At 42.9% G+C, this 17,977-nt stretch overlaps 1 non-coding gene across 1 annotated transcript; it reads left to right on the top strand.

Annotated features, from left to right (window-relative positions):
• Positions 1–13,567: 13,567 nt before the first annotated feature.
• On the top strand, positions 13,568–13,640 carry Trnav-cac (transfer RNA valine (anticodon CAC)). Its single transcript has one exon. It is a non-coding gene; the product is annotated as a tRNA-Val (tRNA).
• The last annotated feature ends 4,337 nt before the right edge of the window (positions 13,641–17,977 follow it).

The following is a 17,977-nucleotide window of genomic DNA, read 5'->3' as shown; positions in this document are numbered from 1 at the left end:
GTTATGTAAAATGAAACGTTCCGTTGATAGGAGACGATGTTCCCGATGATCGTGGGTGTGGACATGGCGGGAAAGAGTGATGACACATTTAGAAAGATATTACATAACATTCCCGCGTTCTTGACCTCCGCTCCGACTTTTTCTATCTGCCTCGCGATACAGATGTTAATGTGACGGCTGATAAACGGTTTCGGAGGCTCTCCGTACAAACTCTGATAGAATATCCCACGAGTCGGATAGTTGAGCAGTTTAATAGGTCGAATGCTTGGGGGAAATCTGCACCTGTCCCCAGGCGATGGGAAATATAAATGTCGCAGACAAAATTCAACACGTTCGTGCGACGTTCTTGTCTGTTTAATTGGATAAGTTGAACTCTGCTGCATTAACTCGCTCTATTATAACTATCTGTGCGTTGAATCACGGGTGCCGACCATTCGGTGTGTTATTTCAAGGTTTCCGTACCTCTGGAGGGGGATTGGAAACTTTTAAGGTCGGAAACGTTGGCATACGAAGCTGATAACCGAGGGAAATGCGCGTAATTCGCGGCAAACGTCTCGAAAACCCACGAGATTACCCTACCCCCTAATTCTTGTCGCACGATAATGTAAATCGCGCGCAATTTCGTGTCGCTGGTCGATACACGGTGTTAAGCTCCGTCAAAATATTTTCCTTAACCCGATCCTCGGCCGTCTGAAGGTTATCGAAAATACCTTGGACGACGTTAAACGCGGAATAATACGCGGAGCGAGAGCCACGTACGTTGGTCGCAGCGACGAAGACGAGAATAATGATAACAGGAAAGAACCGCATCCGTCCAACGGGCGACCAGCAAAAAAGAACTAGAGCCCCGTGTATCCTGTCATCGTCGCGTCAAGGTGACCATCCCCCCGTAATTTCGACTCGGTCGAGCCGTGTCAAGGTCGCGCTGGTGCGATAGGATCCAGAACGTCTGCGACTGGTGGCCGAGCAACCGTTCCAGTATATCTGGAGGAGACGCTCCGTAGCCGTCCGACTATTTTTAGACGTCATTGACATTTGCACGTAGACAGCCCGAGCCACGAGTCGCGTGTGCACGCACTCAACTCAAAGGCAGTCCGCTAACACGCACTCTCCTCCCGCTTACGCAGCCTTTTCGTCGATTCCACACGCCCACGCGTGCCCTTCAGCGGGCAGCTCGCGGTCCTCTTACGGTCGAACGGGCAATAATAATAAGACAGGGAGGATAAACATTGGTGCTCATTGTTCCGTCGCTCGGATCCGCGCGAACCCGATCTTCCCGCGGTATTTTTAGCGTCGTCGCAGTTTAGGCTTCCAGTCGGGAAGGGAGGGTTTCGTGCTCGTATCGAGAGGGACGGACCCTCTCAGGGGACACAACAACGTGAAATTTCTCTACGAATCCGAACATCGTTCGAAACGGAAACTTCCGTTGTTAATCGAGAGCCACGAACGAAGGAATCGATCATGTTTCAGAAGCGAACATCTTCTAAGAATTAAAAAAAAAAAAAACTACGTTCGTTTTAATCATTGGGATAAGTCCCTATCCTAGAAATGACCAAAAATGGAGACGACCAGTTTTTGCACCAAAGTCCTCGGCGCCTCGGTGAATATTCTCTTCGAGGCATCGAAATGTTGATTCATTAGCGTAGACCTTGCTCTTTCAGAAATGTCAAAGAAAGAAACCGTGGACTGTCAGGTCTGACGATCGATGTCACGGGCTTTTCGATATCAAATGGCCGGGGAGCATGTCTTTCGGTTGTATCACGTGCCGCACGGTACCGTGGCACCATTCAGCTGGAACCACATGTTTTCCTGCGTCCAGCTCGAGGACGTCCAGAACGTGGCCTATCTGCCACCGTATCAAACTCCCGGAAATTCTTGGCGAAACGTTCGTTTCGTGATCGGGCACGCTCGATTCCCATCGAATTTTTCACGTACGCCATTTCACTTTTTCATATTTCTCAACGATATACGCGAGCGTTTGAATTGTAAAATACTACGTACGACAAGTCTTCCATGTATCTACTTTAGAATTGCAAAATAAGCAAGTCGTAGTATGAAACTGATATTCAAGACATTTTGCATGTTTGTCGCAGCGAGGTTTGAACAAATGTTGCTCCAAAACTTATTTATTTATTGTTCAGAATTTATTATGACCCGTTCTGGTAATTTCACCGTAACCGTTGTACTTTGTACTTCGTATCCTTTTCTTTCCCCTACCACGAGATAAAATTTCGCTCGTCTTTGGTTCTGGAATCGTCGAGACGAAAGGAACGAGAATGTAGTTCGCGGAACGAGTCCTATTCCCCACTGGAACTGAACGATCCAGCGGCGACCATTTTTGGTCGTATCCGTTAGTCCTGCGATTCTTGCTCGAAGTGAATATGTGATCTCATGTGAACAGAAGGCGACGATGGCGACTGTTGTTAGGTTGATTCGGGTATCGTTGTGATAGAATTGACGAGATGAGTAGAGAGTGTAGATGCTAATGTTGAGATGAGCTGCAGATCCTAAGTTGTTGTTAAATTTTGTAGCTTGAATCATTCACGTCAATATTTTTGTCCCAACTTCCTCGTAAACTGTATTCCCAGCGACTGTAAAAGAATATTTTTTAAAAATACATTCCTCTCAAAAATTCGCGAATCTCAGGCTTCCTTTAGAATCTCCTTTTATACAACCAAGTATCAAACAAATCCTCGTCGAGATACATCCACCGTTGCTTATCCCTCGGTTACCCCACCCAAGCTTTTCGAATCAGTATCCATCTCCAGCGCTGAAAAATCGTCGAATTCATCCCCTGGCCCTCGACGAAACCAGCAACTCGTACCGACGCGACAATATCTCAAACGCCCTCAACAAACTCCGAGTCAACGGCACCGTTACCGAAAGTCGACGCTTTGTTCGCCGATTGTTTCCACGAAGCAGCGAGCAGACCGAAATCGAGAAGACAACGGATGCAGTACGCGTATTCAGCCGGTGCAACGCGCCGCAGAACCGATAGTTAGGATAAAGTTGTCAGAATCATCGTCGCGTTCACGGCACTGTTTACAGTTGGCAAAAAGCGTGGCGACGATAAAGCCGAACCACGATGTCGAATTGTAGTCACGAATTCGGATGGGGGGAGGGGGGCAGGGAGGGGCCAGGCAAAAGAAGAGACAATCCCAGTGTCCGAAATTAGGCTGGTCGATATTTTCTGAAACTTTCTCCGGCCGGGGTGACGTTCGCGCGATTACGCTTTTTCTGCCGGCGCTTTTTCAACGTCTGCACTCTCGCTGGTCATCGACGACGTTCTTGGCAACCAGCTCGCGAGGCGTTTCGCTGGGTGTCGTAAACCTCCTACGAGTGGGCCATACTTTTGGGGAAATTACGCGGCCACCACTCGGGCAAACAGGACAATCAAGTTTGCATGTTTACAGTCGACGTTCAGCCGTGACGCCTCGCCGCAGGGACCAGGGGTGTCGTTTCGTTCTCAACGTTCTTCGCCTTCGTTTCTTGCTGATCCTCCATTTTTTTTTTTTAGAAACGTTCTTCGGCCCTCTCTCCATGCACGGTGCAATGAACAAGTAGAAGCGGACAAGTTCGAAATTATGGCGTTCGATTAACCCTAAATATGCCAAGCTGCGGGCAGATACGAGCCAAGGAACCGAAGAGCCACCCTTTCCTTTGCTGTATCTGTTACGAACTCAATAAAATTTTCGAAATGCCGCTCTATGGATCAACGGACGATTTGTTACCATCGGCAACGTTTGCCACCAAATCAAACCAGTGGAGTCAATTTGACGCGGGGGTGGACGCGAGCAGCGGTAATCCAGAAAGAAAGAGCGGAAGTTCATTGTCGGGATTCGAGAGACGTCCTCGAGGAAATAAAAGGTTCGATGGGGGAGGGAAAGTGGACGTTCGGAGAACGATGCTGTCTCATTGTCAGAGAATGAAGAGGGTAGAAAATAGAGAAGGTTTCCTGGGGACGATTTCTCGCTCATTCGCGCGTGAAATCCTTTACTGTCACCGATAAAATTGAAAGGCGATGTTTGGAAACAGATGGAAGGAGTCGTTCCAAGGATACCATCGAAGCAAATTACTCGAGAATTTCTTCTAATCGCGTAAAAATTAAAGCGAATCGCGTCGCGAGCACTGAAACGCTCGAGGCTGAAAGTTCGACCTTTCCATTCCATCGGAGTCCACGGTCGTAAAAACATTTTTTTCTTTCTCGGCGTTAGTTGGTTTTAAAAGAGCAATTTTCCACGTGACGTTAACTTCGATCGCGCTCTTTTCATGGCGGTTCGTGTCCCCTTGCACCGTAAACTAAATGATTTCTTAACGTAGAAGGAAGTTTGTTCGATAGTTGGAGAAAGCTGAAAAGCAATTTTAAATGCAACATGAGCGACTAAAATGGAGGAAAACTATCTACAATATGTATATCTAAATAATTATGGCTCGAAGACATCATCGAGAGGTGTTTGGCTATGAGTGACAACGTCATAGTAAAATTATACCGTCCTTGCAACAAAAAATAAAAATAACACGTAGTTCTGAAAAGTGAATAAGGAATGCTCGAGAACCTCAAGGTCGAAGTATCATTAGCCTAATGGAAACCCCTCCCTTAGGAGCCGAAGGGGTTAAAAAAAGAAACTTTATTCCCTCGAGTCAAATATGACTCGTGTGCTACCAGTGTTGATGGTTAAAAATTAACGTCACTTACCAAACTATTCTAATTTCCCTTAGATTTTCGAAATCTTACATATCCATAACACGTGGTCGTTGGCTCCAGTTTCCCACGGAAAGGTTAGCCATCTTTGAACAGAAAGAAAGTTCATCCCGCGCATTATTGGCCATTCCAGCGATGGCGGAGTCGTTGTCAGCCACGAAGAAGTTGGCATCGCGGAGGTGGCTGAGCGATGGCGGGAAAAGTATGTAATCTCTTTACTTTCACCGAGTCCGACAGTGAGAGTGGACTATCTCCAGCAGCCAGGGAGGACTCTTCCTCGGAGGATAATCATGATCCACTCTCGACTGATATAAAGAGCGTGATGGCGCGTCCCTCGTGTCTCTCGGATGACCCAGATTGGCCTCGTTTGCGGCCACGGTCGACACTCGCAGGAAAAAATGGCCTGAAACCATAGAGAGATTAGGATCGAGGATCGATTGGCCTGTACGATGGTATTAGAGATGTCATGGTTCGATACGTTTTGTTTGGACACGGATGAAAGTGATTATGGAAGTCGTTGTTTCTTAAATTATTACACAGTTTACATACAAAAGGAATACTATAGTAATATTATCAGAAGAATTTACTCGAATAAAATATGTCAAATATGATAAAAGAGAGTTTTTTTTTAGAATGCCATTACTTCGTGTTTTCTTGCATTAATTGTTTACGTGTACACCACAGTTGCATCCCAATATATTTTAAATATATTTATTTAACAATACGTAGGTCCTTAATGAAAAGTGTACCATTTACGGTAAATAAGAATCGTTTTTGCAAATACAAAGGTATTTGTTCTGAATAATTCGAATACCAAATTTTGTGGAAGACGGTCGCCAAGTATTTAAGCCACCGAATCGTTTGAAAGTAAATGTAGCACAAAATAATAGGCAGCATGAAACAAAGGGTCAAGTGGCTAACCTCATTAATTGGAGCAAGGCCCATAAAGCTAATTAAAGTCAATTCCACGTCCTACGGTACAACCTTCTATTTTTCATCTTTCTCTCCACGTTGCGGCCGAGCTATTTCCAATTTGATTATGGAGTATAAGAACGCCAAAGGAACCTAAAAACAGCACGTGTGGCCGTAATTAATGCGGTGTCCTCGACACGTGGTCTGGTTACCCATGGCGAGTCAATGCCAGAATAATTACCGACGGGAAACTACATCAACCAAATGGGCTCGCATCGAGCGATTCCATCGTTCTTACCAAATATCAATATGGAGCGTGGCTTATCTTCCTCGCTGATAAAACAACAAATTCGTCGAAATAATCGCAAATGTTCGACCCTCGCAACGAAACAGACTTTTATTTGCGTTATGGATGACGAATAAAAGCTCTAGCTAAGATCGATTCGTTACATTTATTCGAATAATAGATAATTATTAGAAATACTGCACAACGATTTATTCGTCACGTTTACTTGATCCAAAATTTATTCAGATAAATGCGAAGCCTAGTTCGATGATTGTATAATTACAATAGTAATTTTATTATCAGTTACTCGTGCTTCATCTAAATGAGAATTTTACTCATTCGCTCAGAGGAATAACGGAGCTCTGCTGCCAACTGAAAGCGACTTAATCAGTATTACGGACTATGATTTCACTCGCGGGAAGAGCAACTTTCGACTTCGTTTCACGACCAGAACAACTTCGGAGAACATAAATGTATATAAAATGTACATTCATCGAAAGTAAATCGTGGCGTAGAATTAGAGTAGGAAATGAAATCGTCATTCACGTGCCATTACAAGACGTTTATTCATTTATCATTCCTTGGCGAAACTCCCGGGAAAGGATGCAATTATGTGTGTTTTATTGATCACTGAAAATTTGTATACCTCGTGGATTGCTTTCTCCGATGCCACAGAAGGGGGTCAATTGGATTTGATTCGCGGCAGACACGATTAATCACAATTACTATAATGAAAGTAAATTTTCCTTCAATTGCATAATCGTTTTCAGAGTTAACAACTTTATTCTCGAAATCGATATTCGGATGGTGTAACGAATGTCTAACTTGAAATTTTCCCAATCGGTACTTGATTTACTCTGAATTTCAAGTTTTAGACTAATTCGCCAATTTCAATTAGGGAAAGTATTTCAGGTTTCGAGACACGCGAACGAAACGAATTCCTTCCCAATTACTTCCGAGTAATTGTAATTATCCTGACACTGGTTTGGCACGGTAAACCAAGACTCATGCCAAACATTTGCAGTGGTCCTCGAAACGGGACTCAACGTCGATCGTGGACAGATATCATTTTTCGTGGCCACAGAACTCGAGACAAACAAATTCTTGTTTATCTCGAATACTTGAACCCAATCTGCAATTGAAACCTTGGCCGAGGCGAATGCTAACGAAACGATTCGTCAAAAGTGGAGAATACTTCTACGAGCACTCGAAGATTACATACTCTATCGCCGGAGCTTTGTACTTTGTTCTTTTCTTTCAAATTAATCGCAGTCCAGAAAGAGCGAATTAAGTAACTGCTGTGCAGTAAACTGAGGATTATATTCAGGTACTTGTACGAAATAACAGGTGGGTGTCGCATCGATCACGTATATTTCGCATGATGCTTGGTTCCTAATCGTGGATCATTCTGAAACTAAATTCTTTCGTGTTGAAAAAGAATTTTAACGAGACTCGCGTTATTCATCTGATCGATGATGGCAGACTGGTAATCAGAGTGTCGACAAAATATCTTTCGCAATTGGATAATGCACGATCAATGAATCTATTTGAATCACCGGTGGAAACCTTCGTCTAGATTGAAAATACGTTGCATAACAATTCATCAGGTATCGATCAGATTTCTGTTATTGGCTAAATACAGTCTCCTGAAAAGAGACATTAATCGAACCGATATTACTAAATTGTCGTATCTTTTATCTAATTCCTTACCAGTTAAAATTTCTTTTTACCAGCAGAAGCAATACGTGCCTGAGCATCTCTCAGATTTCTCGTTAATTGTTTTCGCGTTTTTGTTAAAAATGTAAACAAAATTTAAGCCTTGACGATACAGCCACTCCGAGGTCATGTGTCATATTGCCGATAAATTAAATCTGAAGATAATTGGGTACAAGTGCACGGTACAATGTTTACAATTATTAGTTCCAATTAGGAGAATAATTAGATACATAGTTGAATACATCTTGTTCTTATTAGAATATTATGTACACTTTGGAGAGGCTCATTTAAAAGACCGATACAGTCTTCCTTTCTATAAATTGAATTTATTGAATTCTTTCTTTCCTATCACCGCGTCGAGTAAGCAAGGACTGCTCCAAAATGTAAACATTGTCGTTTGGTAAACAAAATTGATCCACTTGTTCTGCGCAGTGGCAACACGTTCCCAAAAGCATCGTTACCCGCCAATAGCACGACTCATTGTCCGACTTTGAAACATCGACAATGGGACACTCCCTGACAGACCTGTCAGACAATTTCAGAGACGCTACGTTACGCGTCGCTCACGTGGTGCACGTGGTAGCGGCTCCCGCTTTCACAATATGGCGACGGTGGCGGCCAGTGACCTCACCTCATGCTCGTTTACAGGTTGTGTAACACAGTCGAAACAATATGTAGGTCGCGTCTAGTTGTCCCGATTTGTCGCCATTGCTCGCGAGACTTGATTACGTCAACCTCTGACGCCCAAAAAAAAAAAAAAAGAAAAAACTGTTAACCGTCCGCCTAGAGAAACTCTACCTTCGCCACGCTGCAACCCTTCTCTTCCTCCAAACCGAACGTTTTCGCAATCGCGAAGAGGAGATTTTACCGTTTTTTGTGTCCCCTGGAGCAGTGGAATTAATTACGAAGATTAAGTTGCGCGTTCCAATGAATAATAAGTGTACGTTCTTTCTCCTAATTCTCGAATATTTTGATAATTAGGGCAATTTATCTAAGGACAGCGGAATTATCGAACAATGCCCCTGAAACGGCGATGGCCAGATTAATGTTTTCGCCGTTAATCGCAGAGAACACGCGTAACCATATTAGCAGCGACACGACTTGTTGATAATAAACGTGATGACCTTGCCGTGCGTAGAATTGATAAGAATTGTAATTCACGTATCACGGCCTTGCGCATATTTACGCCTCGCAAGACCTTGACGGCATTAACTGGCAACAATTATTTCTCGAAATTGCCTCGTGATTCATTTCGAATCGATAACTCCCCACTTTTTCGACAAATTGCTCTCGAGGCTCGAGCTTTGGTCGCAACACCTGATCTCAATCTTCTTCGTTAACTTCCGCGGACAAATAAAATCGAGACGACTGCTCGAGCAGTTAAGCGACTGTGAAACAAGTAGCATCGGTAGAGATGCAGTAGGATGTTCTGAAAGTCATCCTAGTCGACTGGTAGCATTGATTCTTCCTAGCAGAAAATGGCGTAAAATAATTCAACTTTGACGTGATTTAATAAGTGCCTCTTGGTAATTCAACCTTCGTAAAAATTGGAATTCAAGTGAAAATTACAATTTTTATTTTGCAAGACTAAGTTTATTATTGCACTCATCAATGCTAATCTACATTAATATAATAAACATTGCATTTATCCAAGGAAATCAATTACATCATACCAATATCGCACTTTCAGGTTTATATTTTCTATTTTTCCAATAACAATATATTACTTTACCTTTTCGACATATTTTTACGTAACAGGATCGTTTAACGTTTCAAGTATCCAACAGCAATGCTCGTGCTACGCAATTTTATATTCATTCTCCCCTAAGATAAACGTTCGTCTTCCACTAATTACATCTTTCAACAAATTATACGTGCAATTACGATCTATAATTTATATCCACGTGTTCATCGTTCGTTCAGCAATCATAATCCGGGATTACATCTTCGCGAACGGTGCTCCCTGGCGCAATACAAATGGCGTCCGTTAGTTATGGTCGTACCATCGCTAACCAGCGTCCGTAAACAAGAGTTTTTTGATTTCACCACGGGACAAAGGGGGCCCGTTACAATGAAGCTAAATAGTCGCAGGCCCGTTCGAGCGGAGAAAGTTAACCGCTCATCTTCCTGGATCGGCGGTGTCGTTGATCCAAGAAGCGGCGCACGCTCGCCGCGGTCGGTGCTAGCAAAGAAAAGTAAGAGTCTCGAAGAAAGTGCACGAACCACCACGACGAAGTTTTGCTCTGACCCAGTAGCATCTGCGAACTTTTACGAAAGGGGGTCAGTCGTAAAGTCGAGGTGTCGCAACAGCCACGGGGGCCCCTCCGCCGTTCGCATCGATAGAACTCGAGTAATTGAGGCGTGGGTGACCCGCTGACCCCGCCGAGCAGGAGAGAGTGGCCTGTGAAACTCGACGCTATCTAGACGCTCTTCATCTTCCTGGATCTCAGCGACTACGGAGCACGGCGTGAAAAGCCATCGGGATAGCCTGAATTTCACCTAATCCGCCGCTTTGATCGCTGAATCGGCGAAGCGATCGGGACGAGGCTATTCGTTCTGGCTGAATTATGGGCTAGGGCGCAGGGAATCTTGGAAAATTTCATTTTACGCAACATTGCATTGTTGAAATGGGAATAACTTCTCTGTCGGAAGATAGAATTTAGAACCGTTAGTATTATTGGAATATTTCTCGCACTGTTTATTATTGACGAAGATATCAAATAGCAAATTCGTAGTAAGATACCTGACAAGATGGATTTGCGCCGACCCCAAAGTGTTAAATGGGAACGCGCGAAACTGACAACACAGATGGAGGTTACAGAGTGAAAGACTACACCAGCGAAACCGAAAGTTCTGCCAGTCGCTCCACTTTCCATTACGGGCGCATGGATAATTGGGTCGATCCTTTTCCGTAGGACAACCGTGCTGTGTGGTCCATCGATTCCTAGGCGACTAGAGTCACTAAGCAGCTGGCCACTCGAAAAGAAGCCTCTATATACAATGAATTCTAGTAGAAAATTTTATTGTAAAATTTCTTTTGACCATAATACGTACTTAAAAAATCGTATAAGATTGAAAGTAATCATACAAACCGAATTGTGTGAACGACTTTTCACATGATGAATAAATGCGAGGTTTAGTAAGATCAGAGTCGAACGAGATCTTTCTTCCTTGTTTGAAGATCGGAGCGGTACGAGGAAATGTTAAGGGGGCTCCTTTACTTTATAAAAATAGGGTTGGTTACGAGATGACTGGTTGATTCGCAGCTTTCCTATATTTCACTATGATTGCGAGTTCAGACAATCGGACGATGCAATATGCAATAGAGTGTACACGATGCAACGTGCCGCGGCTAACGACCGGCCAGATCGTTGCTCCAACCAGGAAATGAATTGAACCGCCGTGGAGTTGTACGTATTTCACGCGATCGTGGCTGCGGAAAGTGTGTCGCCCCTTAAATGGGAATAGTACAATGCCGTTAACGTTCTTCAGACTCGTTAACGTCGAAAGTCACACGGAGGATCTGCCTTAAACACTGATCAATGGGCCAACGATTGAAACTCTTGTTTCTCTATATCCGTTGCACAGCTGGGACAGAGATCTTTACTCGATGTTTTATTTAAATAATGTTTTTACGGTATTTTTACGTTTATTAATACCTCTGTCTATTACTCGAAAACTGTGAATAATATAAACATCAAAATATAACTCGTGGTACTTTTTTTCACAACGAACGATGAATACAATTATTTTATTTAAAATTTTCAGAAATTTATGTTAAGAACATCCTGTGCAACACTTCGTAGACAAGTCATCGGATCGATCGGAGCAAAGATTAAGTAGGAGGAGGAAGGAGAGTTGCGAGGCAAACGAAGATGATTAATGGATGCCAAATCAGAATCAGAAATGAGATTAACGATGTGGAAATGCTGAACTAAAATTAATGAAGTAATACCTCTATGATATAACGCATTGTCTTCTTCGAAAACGGTAACGTAGAATGAAAAATAAATGATCGCTACCATCACGTTCGATAGTTTGATTTACAACGTCGATCTGACGGGTAAATAAAACATTCGATCGATGCCAGATGCAACTCAATTAGTGAAATAGGTGTAATTTATGTTTAATTCGCGTAACAAGTGCACACAGGGAAGTTAATATTTGAGCCTATAAATCATGCACTAATTACATTTGTTGTCCGCAATTAGTGGCATTAGTAACTTTGTGCGAGTTAGAAACAAACTTTCTATTCGAAGATGGATCGACACTGATGCAATTTAATTAAACAGTTTCGTCACGTGCTCGAGCATTCTGTTAAATGGTTAAAGTGTAGCCACAAATAATAGACACACATATTTTGGAAATTTTATTACGATGAATACTGGAATGAGGAATAATTTCAGAAAATATCTAAAGACGATGTTCGAAAACTCAAAGTGCTCGACGCAGAAACAAAAACAGCAATGTTACATTTTTCCACCGCGTTCGTAATAAAAAACGTATGATTTTAACGAGCGATAGATGTTGGAGGCTCGCACGCGTGCTCGACTATCGCGAATTACACGGAACGTTGCATTCTAAGCAAGATCATGATAGGTGCAGCAACAGTGCACTTTCTCCCTAGTAAAAGTAAAAGTTTCGCCAGCGTCTACTGCGACAACGCGGTGCAACAACGAGTTTAGCAAGTCTGTCGGTCGAACCACGGCTTTCTATTATTGCAAGAACGTCAACCTCTCGCTGCAGCTTTTCATTACGGGGGCAGGATCGCGTTGCTCCGGCTTTCGATTATGCTAAAATCGACCACCGTTTCGCTGGTCTGACATTACGCCAATCCACGAAGCCCACCTCGAATCCTATCCTTTGCAACCTGACAATCTTGCACTGTAGCAATTTCAGGGTATTTCAGACGGGAAACACAGCCCGACGATCATCCTAAACGCCTCGCGGCTTGAAATTAGCTCAACCGGTGGTCCGCCTCGTGATTTGCACGTTATCAAGAGTCAGCTGTGAATTCGAAGTTGATTCTCACCGTAAAAAGTACACCGTTTGATATTGTTAGAGCATCATCCAAAATAGATAACCTGTGATTTGAAAAATGTTCGTTTGTGGACGAGCCAGAACTTCCGAAGGCATTTTTATCGTAGAGAAAAAGAGAAAGGACTGTCAATTTCTGGTTCTGGGTGATTTGAGAGGAATTGTACGGGGAGAGAAGATCGTGAGAGTTGAACTTACGATCATCTTGTGATTTATAATTATTACTACTGAAATTGAAGTGAAGAATTTATTAGTAAAGGTAGCAACAATCGATTGGTTAGATTTTATGGAATAAATACTTTTAATTCTTGAAATTGAATGAATTGCTGACTTCCACGAAGAAGAATACTGATCGATCGGTATCCTGCAGAGAACAAACAACGGTATTTCCAGAAAGCTTCGAACAAAGGATCACGCATCGGATCCGATAGCGCAGGTCAGTTCTATTTACGTCCGAATTCCACTTTTTCCCGCGAAACTGGGACCAACGAATCGTCAAATTCGTGCAAAACAACGTGATCAGAATGTGAGCAGGAATTTGCATAAATTTGAATCCCGAGCATTTTGTGCGTCAGTTTGCCAAAAAACGATTTTACGATAATTGCACAGTTATCGGACATTCGCGAAGATTCAAAAATACACAGCACGCTGAAGAAATCACGGTAGAATTTTTATGCGCGCATACTGCTAATATAAACGAATAGAAAATCTCAGACAAGCAATAAGTGATATATTGCTATCAAAATTTAGAGCGAAGACAAATTTCGAAGAATATTCTTTCTATTTCCACTGTTTTTTATAGCTCTTTGTTTTTATATTATATTCCAATTTTCTATCGAATTATTACATTAATTCAAATTTACGTTCAACTAGTCTAAAGGATCTGATTCATAAGAAACGATGTGGTTTCCAACGTTTCCGTAGTGTAGTGGTTATCACGTGTGCTTCACACGCACAAGGTCCCCGGTTCGATCCCGGGCGGAAACATGATTGTTTTTTTTTTTCCATGAATCACTAATTATTCATTGTACGATTTAATACAACTATTAATTTCGCACTTCTAAGTAACGGACTGAAAATTACATCAGACAAATGCATTTCGACCATCGAACTCATATTTTTACTTGCAGAGTGTATCTAACAACTTTTTAACGCACAACATTCTGCTGCATGAAAAACAAAATTTCCTTAGGAACAATACTCTACTGACTTATTTGCATATATATATATATATAAATTTGTGTACTCCTATTATATTCTTTCAAATATCCAACCCAGCAAAATAAAAATTTCAATTCGGTCGTAATAATTATATACTCTCAGGAGTACTCATTTATATATCGAAACTTGTAAAAGTAAAGGTTTCAATTGTAATTCTAATAATTGAAACTTAAGACGCGACTCGAGTCGGAACACTAAATCGTTACGATAAACAAAGCTTTAGCGTTAAAGCTGTCCGTGATCATTTCTGAAAAAAACGAAAACGAGTTTGCCATTCACTGGCATACTCGGCCGTCGCGCGTCGTTAAAACTGGGGGGGGGGGGCTACAAAAGGAACGAGGGGGTTGGCGGACACCTGTCCAAAAGATTCCTAGAGGACGGTCCCCGCAAAACGACGAAACTCCATTTGCAAAATTCCTCGTAGGGACGTAGGTGACTCCCAGTGAGGACAGTCTTTGTGTTGCAAGAGAGGATGCGTCCGTGGCATGGGGCCGCTGGAGTCAGGGTATGGCGAAACGGGCTGTCTCAAGGACGGTTAGGCACAAGGGCAGCTTCAGTCTAGCCTGAACTCGACCGCGCCCTTCGAGGTCGTGCCATCTCGTTCCCACACGACCAGCTTTATTTCCTTTTCTGCTCGTGACTTTATTAATTGCCTGTTAACTGTCCTTATTTTCTTATGCAGCTCGCTGCTTCAATTGAAAGTAATTCGAGCGTCCATCCCTTTTGTTTCGTGGCTTCGGAAAATAACCAGGCCGATGCTCGTCGTGTCAGATTTTTAGCATAGCCTCGTCTGATATTCGTGTAACATCTGGCAGACGACAATTTTTTTTTTGAATTATTGAAAATTACACAGGTTATATTCATGCATTCAACTTTACCATAAATAATGGAGGATATAGTAGACATTGACAAGAGTATTATTTTGAAGGACAACGGTATCTACTTTCTACTTGGAAGCACTATTTTGACCACGTTATCTACTACTCCTTCGCTCAATCGCTATCTGCCGAAAGACCTTCGAATGGAAAGAACTTTGAGTTAATTACAGACTACGCTTCGTGATTCAATATTCATCGAAGAAAGATAGCAGGACCAATCAACGATAATTACTCGACGAGCGAAAAAGTTCCCCCAGCTGTGGGAACGATTAACGAAAACGTCCACCGATCGATCGATCCCTCAGTGTCCACGGAAATCCCATCGATGAACATTGAATTTGGAAGAAAATGTAATCGTTTTTTCAGGATTCATCAAAATCACCTTTTACAATCCGTTAAAATCATTTCGAATCGTTCTTCCACTTCGCTGGTGGAAAATGGTCGGTTCCCGGAGCAATCTCGTTTCTTCGACCAGCAGGACCTTGATCCATTCGTCGTTCTCTATCGCGTGCCGGGCGATTATGAAGCGATTCGAAGCTCTTGGGGGGTACACGCCCGTGGGTTTATCTGGCTCGGGCCGACGGGCAATTAATTGAACGACAATGGTCGTCGAGCTTCTCCCACTAATTAAGTCTGACCTCTGGGATCAGTGACGAGTCTTTTAGCAAGGACAGCCCCAGAGATCCCTTTTTTAAAAGATTTTGCATACACCGTAGAACCTTCCGTATCTAGAAACTATTAGTTTAGAACTATTTGAAACTGTTGTGAAACAGTTGAAACTGTTGAAAACTTGAATATTCGTACAATTTATAAATAACGAGTGCATTTAAATATGGTAAAAATGAAGAAAAAGGTACGAGTCTACAAGTTTATGATAGTTGTATGAAAATGTAGAATTTAGGAATTTTTATATTTCGTAAGTATTCAAGTACATACATCGTTATATAAACTGTCTACTGCAGCTTGAAACTCGTCTTCTGAAACGTTCCTGTTGAAGCACTTCACTATCAACTGAGAACGTGATTTCTTCACAAAAAGAAGATGTCACAGCTGTTTGTTTTCTTCCCGTTCACACTTTAATCCGTTCGCTTGAAGATCAAATTCTAAGGTTCTCAAGCAGTAACGTTTCAAAGAGGCTTAGCGCGTGTACATTTAATAGAATAAATAAGCTCTGCTTTAAAAGAAGAACCCCTCGAATTCAAAGTAAACAAACTTCATTTTCCTGTCGAACAGAAGTCCTTCCTAGATTAAAAGTTGGCTACGGTAGGGAACTTTCGGTGCTACTTCCTCGCGGTTACCTTTAAAATGTTGACAAAGTACGAAGTCACCCATTGAAAACAAACGATAAATCTTACACAAAGGAACGATTCCTGCTTTGTTCATTTTCTAAAGGACTTTCCAAAAGAAACTTTAGAATTGAAAAACATTCTTAGGATTAGTGGTAGATTTTAAGCATCATTGCTCACGATTAATTATAATCACTTTCATTTAAAATAAAAAAAAGATATATATTTCATAGCATTTACATTTGCTTACAGAAGAAAATCCTGATGTCTCTTTTGGGAGAACCTTTGCAGAGGAATTACACGTTCTTTGTTCGCTATCTGTCATTCGAACGAAATTGCTCCTATCTCCGTTCCGTGAATACACGCTGATACGAGAATACGTGAAAAGCATCGTTAATTAAACGCAACGCTATCAGTTTCCCAGATCATGCCTCGTGACCGCGTAAATCGCCAGCCTAAGCACCGACCCTTTTACAGCTGCCATCAAGGTCACGACCCCTACCTCGTACAGAGAGCGATGCACGCACTATTAGGCACACGCCACGCACGTGCATGCTGCGTACGTGCAGCCTAATCTGTGGGATGCATCGCCACGCCAGGGCTGGCTCGTGATACCCACGCGCCACCAACGCGATGCATTTACCAAACTCGAGAAAGAAGGATCCTATTGTGATAGCAACTCCTACTTCTCGTACTAACGTTTCGCGTTGAGTATGTACTTCAATTATTTTTTTATATCAAAAATGTTTTATCTGCGCTCAGGAACGTTAAAGGAATCTCGGTTCTTAATAGAATACCTAGTAAAAGAGGCTTTTGGTATCGCTCTTCTTCTCGTTTCTAATTATTTTTAATTAGCTCGAAGCTAACCGAAACACACAGTCGAGTCCTTATTCTCTAACCCATATCATAGTGAACTCTTCTGCTCGCACAGTAGTATCAATAACAAATTTACACGAGAAGTACCCACAAAATATACATGACTCCGTTCTTTCTTAGTCAACGACCATAATGGTCGCGACGCGGACGACGCCACAGGAAAAATTCCGCCCCTGGAGGGTCGCCGGGGTGATCCGAGGGTGAGGCGGCCGATTCCTGTCGAGTTTGAGCCTCGAGTAGGCCTGAGACGTGGACGGTGTAAAAAAGAAAAAGGGCAGGCCGCGGTAGTGGGCAGAGGATGGGTGAAGGGTCGAGAGCGAAAGGGGAGACAAAGAGCCCAAGGAAGAGGGAGTCGCGTTTCTCGGCGCACCAAGCGCGGGTACGTTCGCTCCGCTGCTGACGGGGTGAACGTACGACGGTAGACGCAAAAATCCCTCCAAGGTCGGTGCATCCCTATCGGTACCCTGTACGTTCGTCTGTCCGTGCCACGGTTGACCGTCTCTCGACCCGCCCCCTCGACCCCCACCACCGACGACCGATGTCAGTTATCCCCTCCAATTGGCCGAAATCATCGACGCAACGAGGCTGACTCGATTCAGGGTTACGCGAGCTAGATGATCGAGGCCTACGCCTCGTGATTCAGGGATACGCGAGCGTGATCGAGATCTACGCGTTCGGGATCCAACGAGGAAAAATGAATTCTGTAGAGGGGGAGCTCCGGAATCAGGGTTATACTCTGACGAGAATCGAATCTTTGTAGTCGATCGGTCCCTTAGATGAGGATTTTGGTTTTTTAATCGAACCCCCGTGACCGCTATTAAAACATTGAAAAGAAACATTGGAATTGCGATGGCATTTACCTGGAGAGGTAAGTACCGCATTTTTGAATGAAAAGACAACTGGAACAGAGGAATATAAACAGGAAAATCTGTTGGTCTCGTCTCCAAACTCACCTAAATTTTGACAAGAAAAAGAAGTAGGGACGAACGATACTGTCTGCCACTTGCCATCGACATTTGTACTGTTGCCAACTCTCTGTTTACCACTGACACGACAATGTTAC

This window comes from Hylaeus anthracinus, unplaced genomic scaffold, assembly GCF_026225885.1.
Source record: "Hylaeus anthracinus isolate JK02 unplaced genomic scaffold, UHH_iyHylAnth1.0_haploid 11985, whole genome shotgun sequence".
Taxonomy (NCBI): domain Eukaryota; kingdom Metazoa; phylum Arthropoda; class Insecta; order Hymenoptera; family Colletidae; genus Hylaeus; species Hylaeus anthracinus.
The sequence above is the reverse complement of the archived record's forward strand: the minus strand, read 5'-3'. Positions and strand labels throughout refer to the sequence as shown.